This window comes from Pelophylax lessonae (assembly GCF_965119305.1).
Source record: "Pelophylax lessonae genome assembly, chromosome: 13".
Classification (NCBI taxonomy): Eukaryota; Metazoa; Chordata; class Amphibia; order Anura; family Ranidae; genus Pelophylax; species Pelophylax lessonae.
This window is the reverse complement of record NC_138780.1, coordinates 189,928,219-189,955,016: the sequence shown is the minus strand read 5'-3', so window position 1 is coordinate 189,955,016 and position 26,798 is coordinate 189,928,219. Positions and strand designations below refer to the sequence as shown.

Sequence of the window (26,798 nt, the reverse complement as noted above, 5' to 3'; positions counted from 1 at the left end):
TCCCTGATGAAGTCAGAATCATGCAACGCATGGGGCAGAGCTGGATGATGTAAGCGCATAATAATAATATTATTATTATTACACAACAGCACATTAGTTATATAGTATATATTGTACTGAGCTTAAAATCGAAGGTCCCCAAATCACATTCATACATATACATATTATAAGTTTACATCATTCTGACTTCATCAGGGGCATTGTGCCCGTGAGGATGTCAGAATGCCCTGCAAGTTACATCGTTTTGACTTCGTAAGAGGCACTGTGTCCCTGAGGAAGTCAGAATGATATAACCTGTAGGGCAGAACTGGATGATGTAAGCACATGTGAATGACATAGGTCATGTAAGCACAGCTGAATCAAATGGGCACTAGCTTTGATTTACCTGTGTATCATAGAGAAGCTTAGAGACCCCATGATGATGTAGTGAAAATGGAAAGGTTTTAGAATGCAAGTTACATCATTCTGACTTCCATCAAGAGCATTGTGACCCTGAGGAAGTCAGAATGTTGTAACACAGTGCAGAGCTGGATGACGTAAGCCCATATGAATGACATCGATCATTTAAGCACAGCTGGTGAAAGGGGCACTAGCTGTGATTTGCCTGTGTTGCCCATGATGATGTACTGAAAATAGAAGGGTTTTGGAATGCAAGTCATATCATTCTGATCATGTAAGCTCAGCTGGATGATGTATGTGTTTAAGATCATGTAAGCTCAGCTGGATGAAAGGGGGCACCAGCTGTGATTTGCCTGTGTTGCATACTGAAGCACAGAGATCCAGTGATGATGTAATCAAACTGGAAAGGTTTTGCAAAGCAAATTACATCATTCTGACTTCATCAGGGACACTGTGTCCCAGATGAAGTCGGAATGACGTAACACGTAGGGCAAAATATAGGCGGATTAAACCTCAACGTTAAGTAGTCCGGCACAGCACAGCTCTACCTGGAAGGAGAACAAAAGCCATGGATAGATTGGATATCCTCGCAGTACACATTCCAAGGCTCCATTTCACCTTTTGATTGGAGCATCTCTTTAGTTATTACCGTCCTTTGTTTGTTGATAATAACCTATCAAGGAAATACCAGCCGGCCGTTATCGGCGTTGTATTTTAAACACAGACAGCCAAAACATTATGCTATAAAAGGTTCTAGTATATAATTCTAAAATGCGGCAAGCGCCCGGGATTGTAAAATAAACTCCCAGCTCATTACCGCGTGTGCCAATGAGCCCCAGAGATTCAGAGCCATAAAATTACCACGCGTCCAATTCGTCCATTCGGCGTAACACAGAGCACAATAAACGTTACCCGCTAAACTGGAAATCTCATTTTTATGGTGCATTCATTAGCATGCTCGTGAGCCATCCCCGGTCATGTTTTATGATACAATTATTTTCCCCGATTATCTGCCGGGCGTTTCGTGGCCAGCCGCTCCTGCGCGGCTCTAGATAAACAGAAGGGTCAGAAGCCAGGTGCGCTCCAATTATTTCACTACATTGTACAGTAATAATGACCTCATTGTTTCGCACTCCTTCGCCATAATTAGAAGCAGAGGCGAATGATCTGTGGGTACCGAAGAACAGAGAGATTTATGAGCCCGTACTGCAGAATGAAATGAATCTCCGGCGTTTTTCGTCTTTGCCAGCGCCAGTTGCCATGGAAACCTCATACACAGTGCAGCAGCGCGTCACCTCTGGCGATTCCTGCAGAAGATTTTCCTTTTCCTCCGCTCTTCCTTTTGTTGCTCCCGGCTCTTGAGGAGACGTCTTAGCGTCTTTCAACACGAGACAATTAATCATTTGCATGGGGCTGCGCCATTCATATCTCATTTGCAGGATTGAAAATCTATCTCTCATGCAACGATAAAATAAAGGCGAAAAAACATAATAGAGAAAACAAGTATTCATGGAAGGAGCGGCCTGCATTTATGGGGGTCTTTGTGTAAAAGTGAAGAAAAGAGCGCACTAATGTTTTCTAACTCCTTATGTGTATCTGGAAGAGATGGCAGCTGTCATTTGATTGGATGACATGGGCGGCCACTTCAAGCTTGTTTAAGACTCAATTGAACTTTTCAGTTTAAATCAGTTAAATACATTCCAGGTGCACAAAAAGAAAAGATGTGCAAAGTCCTATTGTTCATATTCTTTACAAAGCAGCCACAGCCAGTAGAGAAGCCCGTCCCCTGCCAGTCTGCTGCAAGGCTTTTGCTCTCTGTGTTGAAGCAGTGGTCTTTCTGCAGAGATCTGAGATCCCCTTGCTTGGCGGTGGAGCTGAGCTGCGGAGGAACTGCTGGGAAGGGGAAGTTGAAATGCAGAGGAACTTCTGGAAGGGGGAGCTAGGCTACAGAGTAACTGCTGGGGTAGAGGGGGCTGAGCTGCTGAGTCTCTGCTGGGAGGTGGGAGCTGAGCCTCAGAGTCACTGCTTGGAGTAGGAGATGAGCTGCTGAGTGACTGCTAGGAAGATGGGAGTTGAGCTGGAGAGTCACTGCAGGGAGGGAGAGTTGGGCTGCTGAATCACTGCTGGGAGGGAGAGTTGGGCTGCTGAATCACTGCTGGGAGGGAGAGTTGGACTGCTGAATCACTGCTGGGAGGGTGACTAAGCTGCAGAGTCACTGCTGAGAAGGAGAGCTGAGCTGCTGAGTTATTGCATGGAAGAGGGACTAAGTTGCAGAGTAACTGATGGGTAAAGAGGAGTTTAGCTGAAGTCACTGCTGTGAAGGAGTTGAGCTGCAGAGTCATTGCTGGTAGGGGGAGTTAAGCCACGGAGTCACTGCAGGAAAGGGGAGCTGAGCTGCAGAGTCATTGCAGGGAGGGAGAGCTGAGCTGCCGAGTCCCTTCTAGAAGAAAGAGCTAAGCTGCTGCAGGGTCTCTGTTGGTTGAGGGTAGGGGCTGAGCTGCAGAGTCTCTGCTTGGGGAAGGGGGCTGAACTACAGAGTCTCTGCTGGGAAAGAGAGCTGAGCTTTATTGTCATTGCTAGAAGTAGATGATGAGTGACAGGAAGAGGGGGTTGAGCTGGAGAGTCTCTGCCTGAGAGGAAGCTGAGCTTCAGAGTCACTACTGGGAGGGAGATTTTAGCTGCTGAATCACTGCTGTGAGCTGCTATGTCACTGCTGGGAGGGGGGGGGCTTAGCTTTTGTGTCACTGCATGGAAGAGGGACTAAGTTGCAGAGTCACTGATGGCTAAAGGGGAGTTTAGCTGAAGTCACTGCTGTGAAATAGATGAGCTGCGGAGTCATTGCTGGTAGGGGGAGTTGAGCAGCAGAGTCACTGCAGGAAAGGGGAGCTGAGCTGAGGAGTCACTGCAGGGAGGGGAAGCTGAGCTGCTAAGTCATTGATGGGTGGGAGAGTTGAGCTTCTGAGTCACTGCTGCAAGGCAGAGTTAAGCTGCTGTGACATTGCTGGGGGGGGGGGGGGGGAGTTGAGCTGCAATGTCACTGCTTGTTGGGGCACTGAGCTGTTGAGTCACTGCTGGGAGAAGGAGTTCAGCTGCAAAGTCCGTGGTGGAACAGGGAGATAAGTCACTGCTGGGTAAAGGGGAGTTTAGCTGAAGTCACTGCTGGGAGGGGGAGCTGAGCGGAGTCACATCTATGTGCGTAGCAAGGTCACAACATAATCTATGTGCCGTTTTTGAGTGAATAGCAAATAGAACAACAATGTTTATTGGATAAAGAAGGTGCTAATGGAATAAGGTGGGCACTAATTGAGTAAAAGGGGGTTGAATAATACAAAGTGGGCTCTAATGGTGCAAGCTAGAAATAAATACAAATTTCCGGCCTCTTACTATGCCCAAACATATAGTTGCTACAAGCCCATCGCTATTCCAGACTCAATACATTATGGGACATGTTGTGCCCAGTGCCATGTGTGCCAAAACACCACCTGCCGCCATCTTTACTATAGGCACTGCTGCCTTCTTCGGGCAGAGTAATATACATAGCGAGGTCACAATATAATCTCTGGGCAATTCTTGACTGAGCAGTGAATGGATCAATGGTGACAAACTAAAAGGGCAAAGTGGGCGCTAATAGTATAAAGTGGGCACTAGTAGTATAAAGAGGGGGTAATGATGAAAATTGGGTGTTCATAATGTTGAGGGGGGCTAATAGTGCAGAGTAAGGGCTGATGGGGTAAGGTGGGCACTAATGGTGTAAAGTGGGAATTAATTGTGCAAATTGGGTGCTAATGGTGCAAAGTGGACACTAATGATGCAGTACGCCCAAACACATAGTTGCTACAATCACCTCTCTGCTGCAGATTCAATACCTTTTGGCACATGTAGCCCTTGTGCCATGTGTGCCAAAACACCACCTACTGCCATCTTTACTATAGTCCCGCCTTCCTTCTCCGAGCCATGCTCGTAGCAATGTTGCATTGTAATTTCTGGGCAGATTTTGAGACCGTAGCAAATGGTACGATGGTGACAAACTAAGAGGGCAAAAAGGGGGTGCTATTGGGGTAAAGAGGGGGGCTATTGGTGCAAATGTAGTGCTACTGGGGTAAGTAGCTGGCTGATAGAGAAAAGTGAGGGGTAATTGAATAAAGCGGGCACTAATGGCGTAAAGTGAGTGCTAATGAGATAAAGTGGGCGCTAATGATGTAGACTAAGGGGTAATGGTGCACATTGGGCACTAGTGGGGTAAAGTAGGGGGCTAATGGTACACATTGGGTGCTAAAGGTGCACATTGAGCGCTAATGGGGTAAAGTGGGGGCTAAGGGTGCAGATTGAGCGCTAATGGGTTAAAGTGGGGGGCCTATGGTGTTGGATGCTAATAGGGTAATGGAGTAACTAGGGAGCTAGTAAAGCAAAGTGGGGGTTAATAGGATAACGTGGGCACTACTAAGGTAAAGTGGGGGCAAATGGTGCACATTGGATACTAATGGGATAAAGTGGGGGCCAATGGTGCACATTGGACATTAATGGGGTAAAGTGGGGGACCAATAATTTACATTGGGCGCAAATGGTGAATACTGGGCACTAATCAAGTAAGGTGGGGGGCTAATGGTGTACATTGGGTCCTAACTGGGTACAGTGAGGGGCTAATTGTGCACATTGGTCACTAATGGGGTAAGTAGGGGGCTAGTAGAACAAAGTGGGGGCTAATGGGATAAGGTGGGGGCTAACGGTTCACATAAGGTGCTAATGAGGTAAAGTGGGGGTCATTGGTTTACATTGGATATTAATGGGGTAAAGTCCTAATTGTGCACTCTGGGTACTAATCTGGTAAAGTGGGGGCCTAAGGTGTACATTGGGCACTAATCAGGTAACGTGGGGGGTAATGGTGCACACTGGGCACTAATAGGGCAAAGTGGGTGGCTAATGCTGTATGTTGGGCGCTTATTTGGTAAAGTGGGGGTCTGTTGGTGCACATCGGTCACTAACGGGGGGGGGGGGGGGGGGGCTGATAGTGCAAAGTAGATGCACATACAAGTTTTCGGCCTCTTTTTACATCCAAACACAGTTGCTAAAAGCCCCTCACTGCTGCAGACGCCATACCTTATGGTACATGTAGTCCCTTAGTGCCATCTGGGCCTCAGTCGGTGCTCTATTTCTGCTCAAGAAGTGGCCCTTACTCTTTCATATTGGCAGTGCCAGCCTTGCCCGATCCTCATGCTTCGCCCCATAGGTTAGAAAACAATTAAATTAGAGCCCGCAGGGTACCATTGAGCCTGTTCATCTGTCAAGAAGGATTAACGAACTCCGGGAGGCAGAAAACTCAGCAGAAGGATGAACAGCCGAGTCCATGTACAATACTTCTGTGACTTTGCTTTGTGACATTCGACGTTCATCCTCCCCCGATGGCCCCTGGCAGGGCCAGTCTGCAGACATATCATTGAACAGGGCTTATGCTGATTTAAATATATGCAAATCAGCTCACTTTTCATATGTTTCATGCTGTCATTAGTGGCGTTCGCTTTTCCCTAGATGTTCGACCTGTTATTCAGCTGGAGAAATGAGGTAATGTTATAGATTCAGCATTAACCTCTTTACCACCGGAGGATTTTGCTGTCTTACGTCTGGGCCACTTTTTGCGATTCGGCACTGTGCGAATTTAACTGACAATTGCGCGGTCATGCAATGCCGTACCCAAACAAAATTTATGTCCTTTTTTCCCCACAAACAGAGCTTTCTTTTGGTGGTATTTGATCACCTGTGCGATTTTTAATTTTTGCGCTATAAACAAAAAAATAGCGACAATTTTGAAAAAATAACAATATTTTTCACATTTTTTTATATGAAATTCCCCCCCCAAAAAAATGTAAAAATCTAAATTTTTTATCATTTTAGGCCAATTTGTTTTCTGCTACATATTTTTGGTAAAAAAATCGCAATAAGCGTATTTTGATTGGTTTTCGCAAAAGTTATTGCGTTTACTAACTAAGGGAAAGATTTCTGTCATTTTTGGTGTTTTTTTTTTAACGAGTAATGGCGGCGATCTGCGTTTTTTTTTTTTTTTTTTTTTGCGGGACTGCGACATTGCGGCGGACAGATCGGACCCTTGACTGACATTTTTGACACTTTTGGGGGTACCAGTGACATTACTACAGTAATCAGTGCTATAAATATGCACTGTTACTGTAAAAATGACACTGGCAGGGATGGGGTTAATTTTATTGGAGAGGGAGGGGGTTAAAGCGGAGTTCCACCTTCTAATTTTTATTTTTATTTTTTTAAATACCCCCGGGACAATCAGGGCTAGTGCATTCCACAGTGGCTAGCCTCTGATCTGTCCCGGGTTGCACTTACCTGTTAGGACAAATACTTACCTTGAAACCGTCTTGTCCAGCGCTGCCATCTCAGATGTGGGCAGCTTGAAGCCAGCGAGATCCTCTTCTGCGTCCTCTTCCGCCTTCTTCGGTCCCTCGATGCCCTGCGCCGGCCCCGACGTCACTTCCGGTGCGCGCGCGTCATCCCTCCACAGCTTCTGGGCATGCCCAGAAGCTGTTAAGAAGGGGATGACGCGCGCGCCCCGGAACTGACGTCGGGGCCGGTGCAGGCGCAATGATTCCTGGGAGCGATGACGTTCAGCTCCCAGGAATCATTGCAGAGCCAGGAAGTGACGACGGGCCGCGGCCGAGGAAGGAGGAAGAAGGAAGTAAGGTAAGTATATTTTCTTCGCTACGAGGTAAGTAAAAAAAAAAAAAAATATGCGATTATCCATTTCTTTTTCAGGTGACCCGGAGCGAGAAGATGGAGGTAAGTATAAAAATAGGGTGGAACTCCACTTTAATGTATGCCTGGTGCTTACTGACGTGTGTGGGGGGAGGTGACTGAGTGACACAGGGACAGATCGCAGGTTGAGCTATGCTGAACCCTGCAATCTGACCCTGTCTGTCACTTAGGAGATCCGCCCGCTTTGTTTACACAAGCGGGCGGATCTCCAGACTCGATTCCCCGACGATCGGGGAAGAGCGGCGGTGATCACCGCCTCTCCTCCCCAGGCCTGACTCCCACTGTGACTGAATATAGCGGGAGCGAGCCTCCGGCGGTGCGCGCGCGCCGGCGAAAAAGGGGAGTGTCTGCCGACATAGGTCTACATCGTCAGACCTACAAGAGCCACTTTGCCGCAGTAGAGCTCTAGTGAGCAGCGGTAAAGTGGTTAAAGTGAACCTGTCACAGTATAAACCTTTCAAAGCAAAAGTCCCCCCTAACCCCGGACTGTACAGCAGAGGCGTAACTAGAACCTTCAGGGCCCCGGTGCAAGAAATCATGAAGGGACCACCTGGCCGGGACCCTTCCCTTCAAGCCTGGGGCTCTTCCCACTGAACCTGGGGCCATTTACTCTCACTGTGGGGCCATTTATTACGGTCCCGCAGCGGGACCCTTTCACAAGTTCTGCAGTGGACCCCCTTTCTGCCATCTTGGGGCCTCCCCACGGTGGTGGAATGCCAGTGTGCAAGTGTGACCTTTGCGATCCTGGAAGTTCACCCACTGGTGTCAGTAGTTTTTATTTTTTGGTATTTTAATTGTATTATTTTTTATCATTTTATTTTATTTTTTTACAATGTCACTGACTATGACTCTGTCCATTCAGAAAAGGAAGGAGCTTGTAAATTACATATTTACCGACCCCTTCCTGGTTCTCTATTGTGACACATCCCCTGCAGCAGGAGTGGGGGGGGAGCACAGTGGGGGGAGACCAGGGGAGCACACAGGGGCCCAGAGACAGCAGAACACAAGTGAACTGGATAGGAGGAATGGGGGGGGGGGGGCAGCATACAGAGGAACCAATCTCCTCCACTTTCCTCCTGCAGCTACAGGAGGAAAAAGGAGGACAGTGATTTCTCTACATGCTGCCCCCCCCCCCGCCCCTCCTATCCAGGTGTACAGGGGAGCCGCACAGGCCCCCTAGAGCATGGGGCCAGTTGCAATTGCAACCCCTGTAGTTACGCCCCTTCTGTACAGGATGCCTCCTATGAAATGTAGTAGTCAGAAAATTACCTGTGCACTCCTCTGATTTAGTGTCCCTTTACTTCTTGTCCTGGAGACCCCACAGGAAGTAAGAGGAAATCTCGCTGGGGAAATCCCCTCATAGGGTTCCCGCACACAGTCATAGATTGGGTGTACAGCCTTACAGTGTAAAATACGGCAGTTATTGTAGTGCCTGGGAACCACAGCTGCAGCATAATTGTGCCAATTGACATTCATTATAGAAGATACTGTGCAGAGCTATATGCAGGTGACCGCCAGCACTTGCGCATATGAGCATATGGTATTTTTCAAAACCTAAAACGTGATCTCCTTTCTGGGGCCCAGAAATCATGCCTTAGGTATTACAGTTAAATTAAATCAGGGATGTGCATGAAGGAGGGTTTTAAAGCTAATAAAGGGAATGGTAGACCCCTTTTGGTATTTGCTCTTACATAGGCATAGTGCGATGTTGTCACTATCAGGAAATCCATCCTGAAAAATGTCATGCAGCCATCTCTGAAGTGCAGGTGCACATGAAATGGTTGCAAAGAAGCTGCAGGAGATCAGCAGCCCTGGTGTAAGGGATATCAAAAGCAGGCCTCCAGCAGCAGGGATGACCAGATCTGTGTAGCTGAAATCAGACTGTGTATGATTAAAGTGGACCGATGAGCAAAAATTAATATAAGGCGGGGGTTCACTGCTGGGTACCCATGGATGTACTCTGATCCCCCCACAGCAAATCCAGGAGGAACTCTGCTGGAAACTTCTAAATGTAAGGGTGGATACTGCTGGGTACTCCTGAATGTAAGGGGGGACTCTGATGGGTAATCCTGTCTTTAGGTGTGTGTGTGGGGGGGGGGGGGTCTGATGGTCAGCTAGGCACTCATGGATATAAGGTGGACTCTGATTCCCCCTCCTCTGCATTTGGGGGGAGGGTCTGCTGGGCACCCCTGGATGTGGGGGGGGACTTTGATGGGCACTCCTGGATTTAAAGGTGAACTCTGCTGGGCACTCCTGCATGCAAAGGTTGGATGCTGCTGGGCACTCTTGGATGTAAGGGGGACACTACTGGGCACACCCGGATGTAAGACAGGGGGGGTGCTGCTGGGCACTCCTGCATGTAAGGAGTGGATGCTGCTGGGCACTCCTGGATGTAAGGGGGACACTACTGGGCACACCCGAATGTGAGTCGGACTCTGCTGGGCACTCCTGTATAAAGGGGGGGATCTGCTGGGCACCGGGCACATATGGATGTGAGGGGGGACACTGCCGGGCACATATGGATGTGAGGGGGGACTCTGCTGGGCACATATGGATGTAAGGGGGGGATCTGCTGGGCACATATAGATGTAAGGAGGGGATCTGCTGGGCACATATGGATGTAAGGGGGGGGGTCTGCTGGGCACATATGGATGTGGGGGGATCCGCTAGGCACATATGGATATAAGGAGGGACTCTGCTGGGCACATATGGATATGAGGGGGTACTCTGCAGGGCACATATGGATGTAAAGGGGACACTGCAGAGCAGTCCTGAATATGGGGGGACACTACTGGGCAAATATGGATGTAAGGGGGGACTCTGCTAAGCACTCCTGAATGTGGTAGTACGCTACGGGCCAAATATGGATGTAAGGGGGGACTCTGCTGAGCACTGCTGAATGTGGGAGTACACTACTGGGCAAATATGGATGTAAGGGGGGACTCTGCTGGGCACATATGAATGTAAGGGGGGACTCTGCTGGGCACTCCTGAATGTGGGAGTACACTACTGGTCAAATATGGATGAAAGGGGGGACTCTGCTGGGCACATATGGATGTAAGGAGGGACTCTGCTGGGCACTCCTGAATGTGGGAGTACACTACTGGTCAAATATGGATGAAAGGGGGGACTCTGCTGAGCACTCCTGAATGTGGGAGTAAACTACTGGGCAAATATGGATGTAAGAGGGGACTCTGCTGGGCACATATGGATGTAAGGAGGGACTCTGCTGGGCACTCCTGAATGTGGGAGTAAACTACTGGGCACAAATGGATGTAAGGAGGGACTCTGCTGGGCACTCCTGAATGTGGGAGTAAACTACTGGGCACATATGGATGTAAGGAGGGACTGTGCTGGGCACTCCTTAATGTGGGAGTACACTACTGGGCACATATGGATGTAAGGTGGGACACTGTTGACCACTCCTGTCTGTAAAGGGGGACTCTGCTGGGCACTCCTGGATGTAACAGGGAATGTATTCATTTAAATATTAATTTATGAACCTGTTTTTTTTTTTTCAGCCTACAAATTTATGTAAAATATTCATTGTAGATTTTGCAGACCCCCCTGCCATAGACAACAGTCCCACATTTGATCAGTCAGCCCAGGTGTAATTGCTTTTGAAACTTAAAATCCAAAATCTATTTAAAGATGTTCTAATACGTTTGCTGCGGCTGGCGGCTCATCTGCTCCGCCCCCTTCTCTGCGCTGCCTCTTCTATACGTGATGGAGATCCATTCCCGCAAGGGACCATCGAATCATCCTCCGTTAATGTGTGAAGCAATAAACAGTAACACTTCGTTTTCTCAGCTTTCTGACAAGCAAACAAAATATGATTCCATAAAAGTAAAAAAAAAAACCTTTCTCACCATATGGCGTGGGAAATGTGTCAGCGGGCAGACTGCGCAACGCCTCCCAGGCAAGAGCTTTCACGTGTCGAGATTGTGCATCCAGCACAATTCACATCTTGCTGAGGAGGGAAACTTCTGCAAATTATTTCGGTAATTTACAGTATGGCGGGAGCGGTGTACACGCATATTGTTATATTTTTGTGGTTATTGATAAAGTTTTTAGGGATTGTTCACCCCAAACTGAACTTCCAACTTTGGTTGGCATCGGGACACACTGTTTTATGGCTGGCACTTTTAACCACTTAAGCCCTGGAGGATTTGGCTGCTTAAAGACCAGGGGGTATTTTGCGATTTTTTACCACGTGATTTTAACGGACAATTGCGCGGTCGTGCGATGCTGTACCTAAACGAATTTGACGTCCTTTTTTTCCCACAAACAGAGCTTTCTTTTGGTGGTATTTGATCACCTGTGCGATTTTTACTTTTTGCGCTATAAACAAAAAATGAGCGTCAATTTTGCAAAAATAACAATATTTTTCACATTTTTTTATATGAAATTCCCCAAAAAAAATGTAAAAATCAAAAATTTTTAACATTTTCGGCCAATTTGTTTTATGCTACATATGTTTGGTAAAAAAAATCGCAAAAAGCGTATTTTGATTGGTTTGCGCAAAAGTTATCGCGTTTACTAACAAAGGGAAAGATTTTTGTCATTTTTGGTGTTTTTTTTTTTTAACGGGTAATGGCGGCGATCTGCGTTTTTTTTTTTTTTGCGGTACTGCGACATTGCGGCGGACAGATTGGACCCTTGACTGACATTTTTGACACTTTTGGGGTTACCAGTGACATTACTGCAGTAATCAGTGCTATAAATATGCACTGTTACTGCAAAAATGACACTGGCAGGGAAGGGGTTAACTTTATTGGAGAGGGAGGGTTTAAGTGTGTCCTAGGGGCGTGATTCTAACTGTAAAGGGACATGGCTATTGGTGTAAAAACAGAGATCAACAGTCCTACATAGTAGAACCGTCTGATCTTCATTTTTACACCAGGGAGAATGGCTTGTTTACATAAGCCGCCTGACTTTCTCCCTTCACCGGAGCGATCGTGAGTGACCGGCGGACGATCGGGTCCGCCGGTCACACGCACTGACTTGTCAGTGAACGAGCCGGGGCGGGCGCGCGCCTGCCCGCCCGCAATTGGCTCACAAGTCAGTGACAGGCGAGTGACATCCCCCTACGTCACTCTGCCTGGCCGGGGCTGACCGCCGCAGTATATAGTCGTGCGGCGGTCAGCAACCGGTTAAAGTATCTCTGCAGGAAAAAAAATGAAACCCTGTCTTTTACAAGATTCCCACAATCCATTGACACACACAGTATGCTTCTTTAATCACTCCCATACCGCTCGATTTCTGGCACTCCGCTCCTACATGTAAAAATCATCATTTTTTTTTGCTAGAAAATTACTCGGAACCCCCAAACATTATATATTTTTTTAGCAGAGACCCTAGGGAATAAAATGGCGATCATTGCAACTTTTTATGTTCCACAGTATTTGCCCAGAAATTTTTCAAACGTGTTTTTTTTTTTTTGGAAAAAAAAAAAACAGTTTTATGAATAAAAAAAAAAAAAGAAAACACTAAAGTTAATTTTTTTTGTATAATGTGAAAGATGAGGTTACGCCGAGTAAATAGATACCTAACATGTCACGCTTTAAAATTGCACACACAGACGCCAAACTTCGGTACTTAAAAATCTCTAAAGGCGTTGCTTTAAAATTTTTTACAGGCTACTAGTTTTGAGTTACAGTGGAGGTCTCAGGCTAGAATTATTGCTCTCGCTCTAACGTTCGCGGCGATACCTCACATGTGTGGATTGAAAACCGTTTACATATGTGGCCGCAACGAACGCATGCAGGGATGGGGGCACTTTACATTTTTTTTTTTATTGTTTATTTTATTTTTACACTTTTCTTTAAATTTTTTTTTTTTTTTTGATCACTTTTATTCCTATTACAAGGAATGTAAAAATCCCTTGTAATAGGAATAGTGAATGACAGGTCCTCTTTATAGGGAGATCTGAGGTGAATAAGACCTCAGATCTCTCCTACAGGCTAGAAAGCCTAAAAAAAACAAAACAAAAAAAAAACGATCTCGGCTAAATAGCCGAGATCAGTGCAGTATTAAAAACTGCCAGGGCGGGAGTGACATCATCACGTCGTGCCCAGGCCTCCGAGAGTCATAGAGACTGCCGGGGACCATCTAGTCCTCACAGTCTCTATGGTGAGACTGTGAGGCCGATTCCTTCTCTGGCTTGCCGATTGCACGGGTGAGTAGAAGCACCGGAGGGCGGCGGGAGGTGGGGCTGTTCCCTCCCGCTGCCTGTAAGAACGATCAAGCGGCTGAACAGCCGCTATGATTGTTCTTATGGTGAAGGGAATCGCTGACTGAAATAAATAATATCTGAGTGATGCCTGCAGCTGCACCCATCATTCAGATATCCTCACTCAAAGCCAAGGACGTCACCTAAGGGGAAGTGGTTAAATGACAGCCCCCAGGAAGATATACTCTCACCGGCCACTTTATTAGGTACACCTAGCCAATTGCTTGGTAACAGAAACTGCTAATCAGCCAATCACATCTCAATGCAGCTCAATGCATTTAGGCATCTAGATGTGGTAAAAACGACTTGCTGAAATTCAAACCGAGCATCAGAATGGGGAAGAGAAGGAACTTTTATTGACATTGAACGTCCCTTGGTTGTTGGTGCCAGATGGGCTGGTCTGAGTATTTCAAAATCTGCTGATCTACTGGGATTTTCACACACAACCATCCCTCGGGTTTACAGAGAATGGTGGGGAAAAAGAGAAAATATCCAGTGAGCGACAGTCGTGTGGAGGAAAATGGCTTGTTGATGTCGGAGGAGAATGGGCAGACTGGTTCCAGATGATAGAAAGGCAACAGTAACTCAAATAACCACTCGTTACATCCAAGGTATGCAGAATACCATCAGAACGCACAGCACATCAAACCTTGAAGCAGATGGGCTACAGCAGCAGAAGACCACACCGGGTGCCACTCCTGTCAGCTAAGAACAGGAAACTAAGGCTACAATTCGCTAAGGCTCACCAAAATTGGACAATCGAAGATTGGAAAAACATTGCCTGGTCTGATGAGTCTCGATTTTCAGCTGCAACATTCAGATAGAAGGGTCAGAATTTGGCGCATGGATCCATCCTGCCTTGTATCACCGGTTCAGGCTGGTGGTGGTGGTGTAATGGTGTGGGGGATATTTTCTTGGCACGCTTTTGGCCCCTTAATACCAATTGAGCATTGTTTAAATGCCACAGTCTACCTGAGTATTGTTGCTGACCATGTCCATCCCTTTATGACTACAGTGTCCCCAACTTCTGATGGCTCCTTCCAGCAGGATAATGCACCATGTCACAAAGCTCCAATCATCTCACCACTGGTTTCTTCACCATGACAATGAGGTCACTGTAGTCCAATGGCCTCCACACTCACCACATCTCATCCAATAGAGCACCTTTGGGATGTGGTGGAGCGGGAGATTGGCATCATGGATGTGCAGCCAACAAATCTGCAGCAACTGCGTAATGCTATCATGTCACTAAGGAGCAAAATCTCTGAGGAATGTTTCCAACACCTTGTTGTATCTATTCCAAGAAGAATGAAGGCAGTTCTGAAGGCCAAAGGAGGAGTCTATAAGACACAAACTAATACAGATATCTAATCAATAAAGCTGTATTAAACCCAAAAGCAAACATTTATTATATTGCAGCTTATCAATTCTTAGATGTGATGGCTGCATTAGTTTCCTTTTTTTTAGGCTTTTCTTTCCTCTATTTTCGTTTGGTGATTCAGCCAGCAAGTCTGTTATTTTTCAAAAGAACAAGCTCTCCTTCAGCTGTATCAGTTTACAGGGATTAGACAAACCATTTACCACCGATGGGTGCTTGAAATAATCCGCTTTTATTTATGTAAAACATTTATCCTAATGGGGGGAAAAAACAGTTTGCTGTAACTCATTATAAAGTATTTGCTGAAGTTTGGCTTTAATTTGTTAGTGTATTTAAATCTGCTAGTACATTTAACACTCCTTTCCCTCTGTACTGACAGTGCTGCTGTCTGCTGTGCCCCCTGTGCTCCTTCATCCAGAGTGGAGGCACTCTAATAGAGGAGGCATGTTACTGACCAGTAGGGATGAGCTCAGGTGTGTTCCAGTTGCTACGTGCCCGATCCCGCCAGGAAGTCGACACTGCACTCCGCTAATCGCAGGCAGTGAGACATTTCCCGATCTGTGCAGCTGCGGATCGGGAAACGTCTCACTGCCTGTGATTAGCGGAGTGCAGTGTCGACTTCCTGGCGGGATCGGGCACGTAGCAACTGGAACACACCTGAGCTCATCCCTACTGACCAGATCATCAGGTGAAAACAGAGGGGGGAAAAAAGCCTGAAATAGAATACTAATGCAGCCACCACATCTTATGATTGGCAAGCTGCAATATAATACATTTTTGGTTATACCGCTTTCATACATCATTAAATATATTTATGAATGCAAGCAGTTTAAGTATCTGAATGTGACCTGGTATCAACCTCTTGCTGTCCCAGTACAGCAGGGCTAGTGTGTAAGAGGAAGAAGCAGCACAAGGAGCCAATCCGTTCATATGCTGAGAGTGACAGAGAGATGAGCTAACCACCATGCTGCTTCTTCTTTCACTGTCCAGTCACAGGTTGGGGGCTCGTCCGGGATTGAGTTTGATTGATGTTGGCTATCAGACTGAGGACATCTAGTGGGAGAAAAAAGTACTGCTGGGGAAAAACTCTAAGTTAAAGATAAATATTACAACCAATTTTGGGGGCGGGTCCCGGCCCTCCCACAAGCCATGATCTGCCTGCATTGCACAAAGGAGCCAGTGAGGACCTCATTGGGTCTAAAATAAGGTATGTAATGAAATTGGAAAGGTTTTATTTATGAATGTCCTCTCCATGTTGATGAAGTGTGAGGGAGGAACCAAGGAAAGGCAATATATTTAAACGTCAGCTTTAATATTATGCTCATGTGTTTTTTTACCTTTCAAACCAGAATAAATGATCTTTTTTATATCTGCTTGGAGTTTGGCTTTAACCCCTCGAGTGCCAGGATCATCCCCGCGCATCCTTCGGCAGCAGCGAACAAGTTTATTAGGCGCCGTTCTCCCTTCAGTAGTATAATTGGTCCCTGAGAGGGAAGTCAATTACTTAATGTCTGCGTGGCTTGTAAACGCTGCATTGTGGAGAGCGTCCTTATCGGCGGCCAATACAGCGCTTTCTATTATTCCGTAACAGAGAAACAAATAAAATGAGCCGAGTAATTAATCAGCCAGAACAATGCAGGGAAGCCGAGAGATGGCAGGCAAGGGGATTCCTCCGGCGGAGTCGCTGCAGCCAAAAAGTAGAGGGCATTGGATGATGTCGATTATAGGTGTCCAACCTTTTGGCTTCTGTGGGCCACATTGAGTGTAGAGAAATTTTCTCGGGCCGCATATAAAATATATACTATAGTTAACCACTTAAGCCCCGGAAGATTTTACCCCCTTCCTGACCAGGGCCTATTTTGCGATTCGGCACTGAGTGACTTTAAAGGACAATTGCGCGGTCGTGCGACGCTGTACCTAAACTAATTAGACGTCCTTTTTTTCCCACAAATAGAGCTTTCTTTTGGTGGTATTTGATCACCTGTGCGATTTTTACTTTTTGCGCTATAAACAAAAAAAGAGCGTCAATTTTGCAAAAATAACAATTTTTCAAATTTTTTTTTATATGAAATTCCCCCAAAAAAAAAAATGTAAATTTCTAAATTTTTTAACATTTTAGGCCAATTTGTTTTATGCTACCTATGTTTGGTAAAAAAAAAATCGCAAAAAGCGTATTTTGATTGGTTTGCGCAAAAGTTATCGCGTTTACTAACTAAGGGAAAGATTTTTGTCATTTTTGTTGTTTTTTTTTTTTTAACGCGTAATGGCGGCAATCTGCGATTTTTTTTTTTTTTTGCCGTACTGCGACATTGCGGCGGACAGATCGGACCCTTGACTGACATTTTTTACACTTTTGGGGGCACCAGTGACATTACTGCAGTAATCAGTGCTATACATATGCACTGTTACTGTAAAATGACACTGGCAGTGAAGGGGTTAACTTTTTTTAAGAGGGAGGGGTTATGTGTGTCCCTAGGGGCGTGATTCTAACTGTGATTGGCTGTGGCTTGAGGTGTAGGAACAGTGATCAACGGTCCTACATAGTAGAACCGTGTGATCATTGTTTCTACACAGGGGAGAATGACAGGCGGCTTGTTTACATTAGCCGCCTGCCTTTCTCCCGCTCTAACAGACGATCGCAGAGTGACCGGCGGACATCGGGTCCACCGGGCACACGCGCGGGGGGGGGGGTCCGTGACCACGCGCTCGCTCCCCAGACCCTCACAGGCTAGCGACGTAGCCCTACGTCGCTTTGCCTGTGAGGGGCTGACCGCCGCAGTAAATAGTTGTGCGGCGGTCGGCAAGCGGTTAAGGTAGATAAGTAATAAAATGCCGCCCCCCGCACTAATTTAACACAACTAGAGGATGATGAAATAGGATCAGTATACAGAGGTTACTTCTTCTGAGAGATAATAAAGGAACACTCTAACCACCATGACCACTTCAGTGATTTGAAGTGGTCATGGTGGTAGGAGTCAGAAACACTCGCCTACCCCCCTCCCCTCCGAGACAGCCTCTGCCTACCGTTAGTTGGAAGCTGCTGTGGCCGTGCCCCCGACCCGACTTCCTTCCTCCCCAGCAACAAAAAAAATTGTCAGGGGGCAGTGGGCCGCATTGCCTGCCCCCTGGGCCCCCGGGCCACAGGTTGGACATGCCTGATGTAGATGGACATAAGATGAGATCACCCACACTCCTTACAATGGGATTGTAAGATTTATCAGTCCAGCAACTTTTTTTTTTATTTGCTTATTTTTATTTGCTTTTATTTATTATTTACTTTTTGATTTGCTTATTTAATATATGCACTTTATTTATTATATGTGTTTATATTATTATATTTATTATTTTTATCTCTATCTATTCTATATTTCTGTTTTGTGTTTTTTTTTATTTTTTTTTTTTATCATAACTAATTAAATTTCAATCATAGGTCACAGAAAATGTGTCCAAGTTGAACAATCTGCTAACAGACTGAAAATAAAAGACTCTTTAACCACTTGCCGACTGCCTAACGCCGATCTACGTCGGCAGTCAGCCCCTCACAGGCAAAGTGACGTAGGGCTACGTCACTAGCTTGTGAGGGTCGAGGGAGCGAGCGCGCGCCCCCGGAGGCGCGCTCCCGCTCCCGCGTGGTCACGGACCCCCCGCGCGTGTGACCAGCGGACCCGATGTCCGCCGGTCACTCGGCGATCGGCGGGGGAGAGGGAGAATGTCAGGCAGCTTGTGTAAACAAGCTGCCTGTCATTCTCCTCGCTGTAAAGACACTGATCAAACGGATCTAGTATGTAGATCCGTTGATCAGTGTCCTTACAGCTGAAGCCACAGCCAATCACAGTAGAAAGCACGCCCCTAGGGATACACACAGCCCCTCCCTTCCAAATAAAGTTAACCCCTTCACAACCAGTGTATTTTTACAGTAACAGTGCATATGTATAGCACTGATTACTGCAGTAATGTCACTGGTAACCCCAAAAGTGTCAAAAATGTCAGTCAAGGGTCCGATCTGTCCGCCCCAATGTCGCAGTACCGCAAAAAAAATCGCAGATCGCCGCCATTACGCGTTAAAAAAAAAAACAACAAAAATGACAAAAATCTTTCCCTTTGTTAGTAAACGCGATAACTTTTGCGCAAACCAATCAAAATACGCTTTTTGCGATTTTTTTTTTTTTTACCAAACATAGGTAGCATAAAACAAATTGGCCGAAAATTTTGATTTTTACTTTTTTTTTGGGGGGAATTTCATATAAAAAAATGTGAAAAATATTGTTATTTTTGCAAAATTGACTCTCTTTTTTTGTTTATAGCGCATGATCAAAAAATCGCACAGGTGATCAAATACCACCAAAAGAAAGCTCTGCTTATGGGAAAAAAAGGACGTCAAATTCGTTTAGGTACAGCGTCGCACAACCGCGCAATTGTCCGTTAAAGTCACGCAGTGCCGAATCGCAAAATACCCCCTGGTCAGGAAGGGGGTAAAATCTTCCGGGGCTTAAGTGGTTAACCACTTGCTGACCGCTCGCCGCATATATACTGCGACAGGCTGGCTCGGCTGCGCGAATCGACGTATGGGTACGTCGGTTCGCAGGAGTAGTGCTGGAGGGGGGCGAGCGTGCGCCAACGCCGGCGCGCTCTCTCCCCTACTAGGCAGCGGGGATGCCAGTCCACGGGACCGGCGGCTGCGATTGCCACCGGGAACCTGCAATCGCTCCCTGCTTAGAGAGAAGGACGGTCAGCTGTTGTAAACACAGCTGACTGTTCTTCTCCCTGGGATGATCACATAGCGCCTGTGATCCTTCTATATAGGAACACAGGTCTCTATGATCATTTCACAAGTCCTACCCCCTCACAGTTAGAAAACACTCTCCTAGGCTCACACTTAACCCTTTGATCACCACTTTGTTAACCCCTTTCCTGCCAGTGTCATTATTACGGTAACAGTGCATATTTTTAGCACCGATTACTGTAGTAATGTCACTGGTCCCCCCCAAAAGTGTCTAAAATGTCAGTTAGGGGTCCGATCTGTTCGCCGCAATGTCGCAGTCCCGCTAAAAATTGCTGATCGCCGCCATTACTAGTAAAATAAATAAATAAAAATAACATAAATATTTCCCCTAGTTTGTAGACGCGATAATCAAAATACGCTTATTGCAATTTTTTTTTTTTATACCAAAAATATTTAGCAGAATACAAATTGGCCTAAAAGGATGAAAAAATTTAGATTTTTCAATTTTTATTTTTTTATTTTTAAGTTATATAGCAGAATGTGAATTTTTTTATTTTTTTTTCTCAGAATTGTCGCTTTTTTTTGTTTGTAGTGCAAAAAATAAATATCGCACAGATGATCAAAATCCACGAAAAGCTCTATTTATGGGGAAAAAAGGTCATAAATTTTATTTAGGTACAGCGTCGCACAACCGCGCAATTGTCCGTTAAATTAACGCAGTTCCGAATCGCAAAAAAAAAGGCCTGGTCATTAAGGGAGTAAAACCTTCCGGTCCAGACTGGTTAATATGACTAATTTAGATAGAAACCTTAACCGAATAACATTTACTTTACTTTTGTATCAAAAAATTGCCTTTTTTATTTATTTTTTTCCAACCTTTTTTTATATCAGTGCTGCTGATCTTCTGCTGCCTTTTGCATCCATATCTTGTCTACATGCACTCCAGCAATGGCTGGTATTTCTCAGGGAAGGTTTCCTGATGGTGACAACAGTGGACCATGCCTAGGCAAAAAGGAACATACTATAGAGCAGTCTTTTTCAACCTTTTTTGTGTTAAGGCACTTTGAAATTATGGACAGCCTCGAGGCACCCTCCAAAATTACGGGCAGCCTCGAAGTACATTCCAAAATTATGGATAGCCTCAAGGCACCCTCCAAAATTATGGACAGCCTCAAGGCACCCTCCAAAATTATGGACAGTCTTGAGGCACCCTCCAAAATTATGGACAGCCTTAGGGCACTCTCAAAAATAATGGACAGCCTAGAGGCACCCTTTAAAATTATGGACAACCTTAAGGGCACCCTCCAAAATTATGGACAACTTCGAGGCACCCTCCAAAATTATGGACCGTCTCGAGGCACCCTCCAAAATTATGGACAGCCTCGGGGCACCCTTTAAAATTATGGACAGTCTCGAGGCACCCTCCAAAATTATGGACAGCCTTCGAGGCACCCTCCAAAATTATGGACAGCCTCGAGGCACCCTCCAAAATTATGGACAGTCTCGAGGCACCCTCTAAAATTATGGAAAGCCTTGATGCACTCTTTAAAATTATGGACAGTCTCGAGGCACCCTCCAAAATTATGGACAACCTTCGAGGCACCCTCCAAAATTATGGACAGCCTCGAGGCACCCTCCAAAATTATGGACAGTCTCGATGCACTCTTTAAAATTATGGAAAGCCTCGATGCACTCTTTAAAATTATGGACAGCCTCGGGGCACCCTTTAAAATTATAGACAGTCTCGAGGCACCCTCCAAAATTATGGACAGCCTTCGAGGCACCCTCCAAAATTATGGACAGCCTCGGGGCACCCTTTAAAATTATGGACAGTCTCGAGGCACCCTCCAAAATTATGGACAGCCTTCGAGGCACCCTCCAAAATTATGGACAGTCTCGAGGCACCCTCTAAAATTATGGAAAGCCTCGATGCACTCTTTAAAATTATGGACAGCCTCGGGGGAACCCTTTAAAATTATGGACAGTCTCGAGGCACCCTCCAAAATTATGGACAGTCTCGAGGCACCCTCTAAAATTATGGAAAGCCTCGATGCACTCTTTAAAATTATGGACAGCCTCGGGGCACCCTTTAAAATTATGGACAGTCTCGAGGCACCCTCCAAAATTATGGACAGCCTTCGAGGCACCCTCCAAAATTATGGACCGTCTCGAGGCACCCTCCAAAATTATGGACAGCCTCGGGGCACCCTTTAAAGATATGGACAGTCTCGAGGCACCCTCTAAAATTATGGAAAGCCTTGATGCACTCTTTAAAATTATGGACAGTCTCGAGGCACCCTCCAAAAGTATGGACAGCCTCGGTGAACCCTTTAAAATTATGGACAGCCTCGGGGGAACCCTTTAAAATTATGGACAGTCTCGAGGCACCCTCTAAAATTATGGACAGTTTCGAGTCACCCTCTAAAATTATGGACAGTCTCCAGGCATCCCAGTCTCGATGCATCAACATCCACACATGTAGGACGCCCAGCGTTGGAGGCGGTTTCTTCTTCCAAATCAAATATACTTCTGCACACTGGTACTGACTAGTATTCCAATGTTTCTCTTCTCCCTTAGTTTTTCTCCATCACTCAGCTAATGAGACCCCAGCGCTGACAGAGAGGAACAGGGGAGAATCAAAAAAGGATGCTATGCAGACAACCAACATCCATCTTATCAACTGCTTATGTCATTGGTTGTTAGGATGCCGGCGGCTAGAAGATTGTAATGGTGCACAATGAAAATGTGAGGTTTTGTGTAACTAACAGTCAGGCTTGATCCACCCGCTGGCTTGTAAATGATTTTGGAGCATTTTTTAGGCATTTTGCCAAGGCACCCCTGAAGAAACCTCAAGGCGCCTCAGGGTGCCTGGGCACCCCGGTTGAAAAAGATTGCTTAGAGGGTCTGCTGTTCCTTTTTTGGGCATAAAGCCCAATCCAGTGCAAAGATCCTGTGCACATATCTGATTCAAGCCTCGTACACACGTACCGATTGTCGGCCGTAAATATTCGGCCGCCGAACGATCGGCCGATTGTCGGCTTGCTAGTATGATGCTTCCGACAACCGACAGCGACTTTTCGGCCGAACAGAATCGGGTGTGCAGGCTATAAAATTTTTTTTGGCCGTCACCAGAACGGCCGATTGTTCGCCAGTCAGTACAGAATTCGGCCGACAAACAGTAGATTAGCAAGACTGGGCATGCTCAGAGAAGAAAAAACACACGGAAAGTTAACCATCACATGACATCACTTCTGCAGTCGGCTGTTGTTGGCCGACAAAATTCGTGTGCGGTCTTTTGCACTTTTCAGCCGTCAGGACAGCACCGGACAAAAGACGGCCGATCGTTCAGCCGACATTCGGTACATGTGTACGGGGCTTTAGTGTCACTGCCCCCTGTGCTCCTTCATCCAGAGTTGTGTCTCACTAATACTGGAGGTGTGTTCCTGGCCGGATCACCAGGTGAAAACCGAGAGGGAAAAAAAAGCCTAGAAAAAGAACCGCGGGAAAGATTTATGTCATTTTTATTGTTTTTTTTTTTTTTTACTAGTAATGGCGGCGATCTGCGATTTTCTGCGGGACTGTGACATTGCAGCGGACAGATCGGACCCCGAACTGATATTTTTGACACTTTTGGGGGACCAGTGACATTACTACAGTAATCAGTGCTAAAAATATTACTGTTACTGTAATAAATGACACTGGCAGGGAAGGGGTTAACACAGTAAGTGATCAAGGGATTAAATGTGTACCAAGGGGCGTGTTTCTAACTGTATGGGGGCGGGGCTTGGGAAATGATCACAGAGACCTGTGTTCCTACATAGTAGGATCACAGGCACTCTGATCATTCCGGAGAGAAGAACGGTCAGCTGTGTTTACAACAGCTGACCGTTCTTCTCTCTCAGCGGGGAGCGATCGCGGGTGTCAGACGGCAATCGGAGACGCCTGCTTCGTGCATCGGATTCCCCGCTGACGAGTGGGGGCAGGAGCGCGCCAGCGCACGCTCGTTCCTAGCTGCAGGCACGCAACCAACGTATACCTCCGTCGGATCGTGCAGGAGGGCCGTCCTGCTGCAGTATAACTGCGGCGGGCAGTCCGGAATCGGTTAAGTTGCATCAAAGTCAGACCAAAGTAGTGCAGGGAATACTTTGAAGTCGCTGCGACTTAAAGTCGCACAGATATGAATGGTACTCATTGGGAATCATGGGGTACAACTTGTCATATGACTTTGCAGTCCCAAGTCGCAAGATTAAGCAACTTTTTTCACGGAACTGTGCATTATTTCTTTTTTTTTTTGGACTTCCATGAAATATTTTCTGAGACACTCATTTATTTGTATTAATTAATTACGGTAATTTATTTATTTATAGAGCATTTACGCTGCTTGGTGTTTTCCTTTTAAGTGGTGTATTCACTATTTTGATACTACTTTGAAGTCGCTGCGACTTAACCACTTAAGCCCCGGAGGATTTGGCTGCTAAAAGACCAGGGGGTATTTTGCGATTCGGACAATTCCGCGGTCGTGCGTCACTGTACCTAAACGAATTTGACGTCCTTTTTTTCCCACAAACAGAGCTTTCTTTTGGTGGTATTTGATCACCTGTGCGATTTTTTGATCATGCGCTATAAACAAAAAAAGAGCGTCAATTTTGCAAAAATAACAATATTTTTCACATTTTTTTTATATGAAATTCCCCCCAAAAAAATGTAAAAATCAAAATTTTTTAAAATTTTCGGCCAATTTGTTTTATGCTACATATGTTTGGTAAAAAAAATCACAAAAAGCATATTTTGATTGGTTTGCGCAAAAGTTATCGCGTTTACTAACAAAGGGAAAGATTTTTATCATTTTTGTTGTTTTTTTTATTTTTAACGCGTAATGGCGGTGATCTGCGATTTTTTTTTTTTTTTTTTGCGGTACTGCGACATTGTGGCGGACAGATCGGACCCTTGACTGACATTTTTGACACTTTTGGGGTTACCAGTGACATTACTACAGTAATCAGTGCTATACATATGCACTGTTAGGCTGCATTCACATGTCAGCTTATAATTCGGAGATTTATTGCAAATCGCGGGACGCCTAGCGTTGCCCGTTGATTTGCAATAGCCCCCCAAACGCCGAGCGATGTTGTCGCGATTTACGCCCGCCGAATCGCGGCAACAACGCGCAAACAAAATCGCGGGACGCAATACGCTCCAAAAAAGTACAAGAGCTTCTTTGGAGCGTATTGCGTCCCGCGATTCTGTTTGCGTGATGTTGCCGCGATTCGGCGGGCGTAAATCGCTGCAACATCGCTCGGCGTTTGGGGGGCTATTGCAAATCAACGGGCAACGCTAGGCGTCCCGCGATTTGCAATAAATCTCCGAATCGCGGGCGGAACCGCGGCGGTTCTGCCCACGATTATAAGCTGACATGTGAATGCAGCCTTACTGTAAAAATACACTGGTAGTGAAGGGGTTAACTTTATTTGAGAGGGAGGGGCTGTGTGTGTCCCTAGGGGCATGATTCTTACTGTGATTGGCTGTGGCTTGAGCTGTAGGAACAATGATCAACGGTCCTACATTGTAGAACCGTGTGATCAGTGTTTCTACACCAGGGAGAATGACAGGCGGCTTGTTTACATTAGCCGCCTGACTTTCTCCCTCTCCCCCGACGATCGCCGAGTGACCAGCGGACATCGGGTCCGCCGGTCACACGTTCGGGGGGGTCCGTGACCGCGCGGGAGCGGGAGCGCGCCTCCCGCGGCGCGCGCTTGCTCCCTAGAGCCCTCACAGGCTAGTGAGGGGCTGACTGCCGCAGTAAATATACTGTGAGCAGTCGGCAAGCGGTTAAAGTTGCACAGATATGAACGGTACTCATTGGGAATCATGGGGTACAACTTGTAATGCGACTTTGCAGTCCCAAGTCGCAGGACAAGTCGCACAAGCGTGAAAGGGACCCTAATAAGTAAAATGAAACATAAATACTGCTTTTGCAAAAGAAATCTCTCCCATTTATAGGATGATTTTATCTAATAGTAAAAATTCAGCTTTAGATGTAATCTGCGCCATAAAATCTGCAGCGGAACGTCTCGGCGGGTTTAGTCACACCGCAGACCACGGATTTAAATGTACCAGGCCAATATAAACAAATAATCCGCACATTTCTGGGAGAAAAAGTCGCCGTTAAGTTAATACGCCATTAACACGTACCGCGGCTGAGCATCAACTTGTATTTCAGACACTCCCCGGCCGTCTTCCATCATAAAAACCAAGCAACAAGTGCGGGGGAAGCGCGGCGGCCGCCGAGAGAGCATATTAAAGACGGGAATTATTTTTGTGAATATATTTTCCTGCCGCTTCTCGATGCTCTCTACCGAAATTCATTACAATTTAAGTATGGCTTTTATTGCTATGGCGCCAGCTCATATCCAGCACTGCGGCTTCATTACGGGAGGGAGGCAGGCGGGTCACCAGAGTGCAGAAAGTTTGAGGAAACCAGCAAACTGTCCTCCGGAGCAGCAAACATGGCTTGTATCGCTGTTTAACCTCTTCTGGACCGGAAGGTTTTCCCCCTTAATGATCAGACAATTTTTTTGCAATTCTGCACTACGTTACTTAAACGGATGATTGCGCGGTCGTGCAACACTACAGAAATGAAATTGATGTCCTTTTTTTCCCACAAATAGAGCTTTCTTTTGGTGGTATTTGATCACCTGTGCGATTTTTTTATTTTTTTTATTTTTAGCGCTATAAACAAAAAAAAGAGCGACAATTCTGGAAAAAAATTTCACATTCTGCTTTATAACATTCCCAAAAAAAAAAATTAAAAAATCAAAATTTTTCATCCTTTTAGGCCAATTTGTATTCTGCTACATATTTTTGGTAAAAAAAAAAAAAAAAATCGCAATAAGCGTATTTTGATTGGTTTGCACAAAAGTTATCTACAAACTAGGGGAAAGATTTATGTAGTTTTTATTTATTTTTATTTTTTTTTACTAGTAATGACAGCAATTTTTAGCGGGACTGCGACATTGCGGCGGACAAATTGGACTCATAACTTTTGGGGGGACCAGTGACATTACTACAGTAATCCGTGCTAGAAAATATGCACTGTTACTGTAATAATGACACTGGCAGGGGAGGGGTTAAGACAGTGGTGGTCAAAGGATTAAATGTGAGCCTAGGAGGGTGTTTTCTAACTGTGGGGGAGGGGCTTGTGAAATAATCATAGAGACCTGTGATCCTAGATAGAAGGATCACAGGAGCTCTGTGATCATTTCAGAGAGAAGAACGGTCAGCTGTGTTTACAA

The 26,798-nt window shown here is 45.8% G+C and overlaps 1 protein-coding gene across 1 annotated transcript in view; it reads left to right on the top strand.

The window, feature by feature from the left end:
* Window positions 1–26,798, top strand: part of EFCAB11 (EF-hand calcium binding domain 11) — a 71,524-nt gene that overhangs the window by 19,401 nt on the left and 25,325 nt on the right. The gene's annotated exons all lie outside the window — the stretch shown is intronic.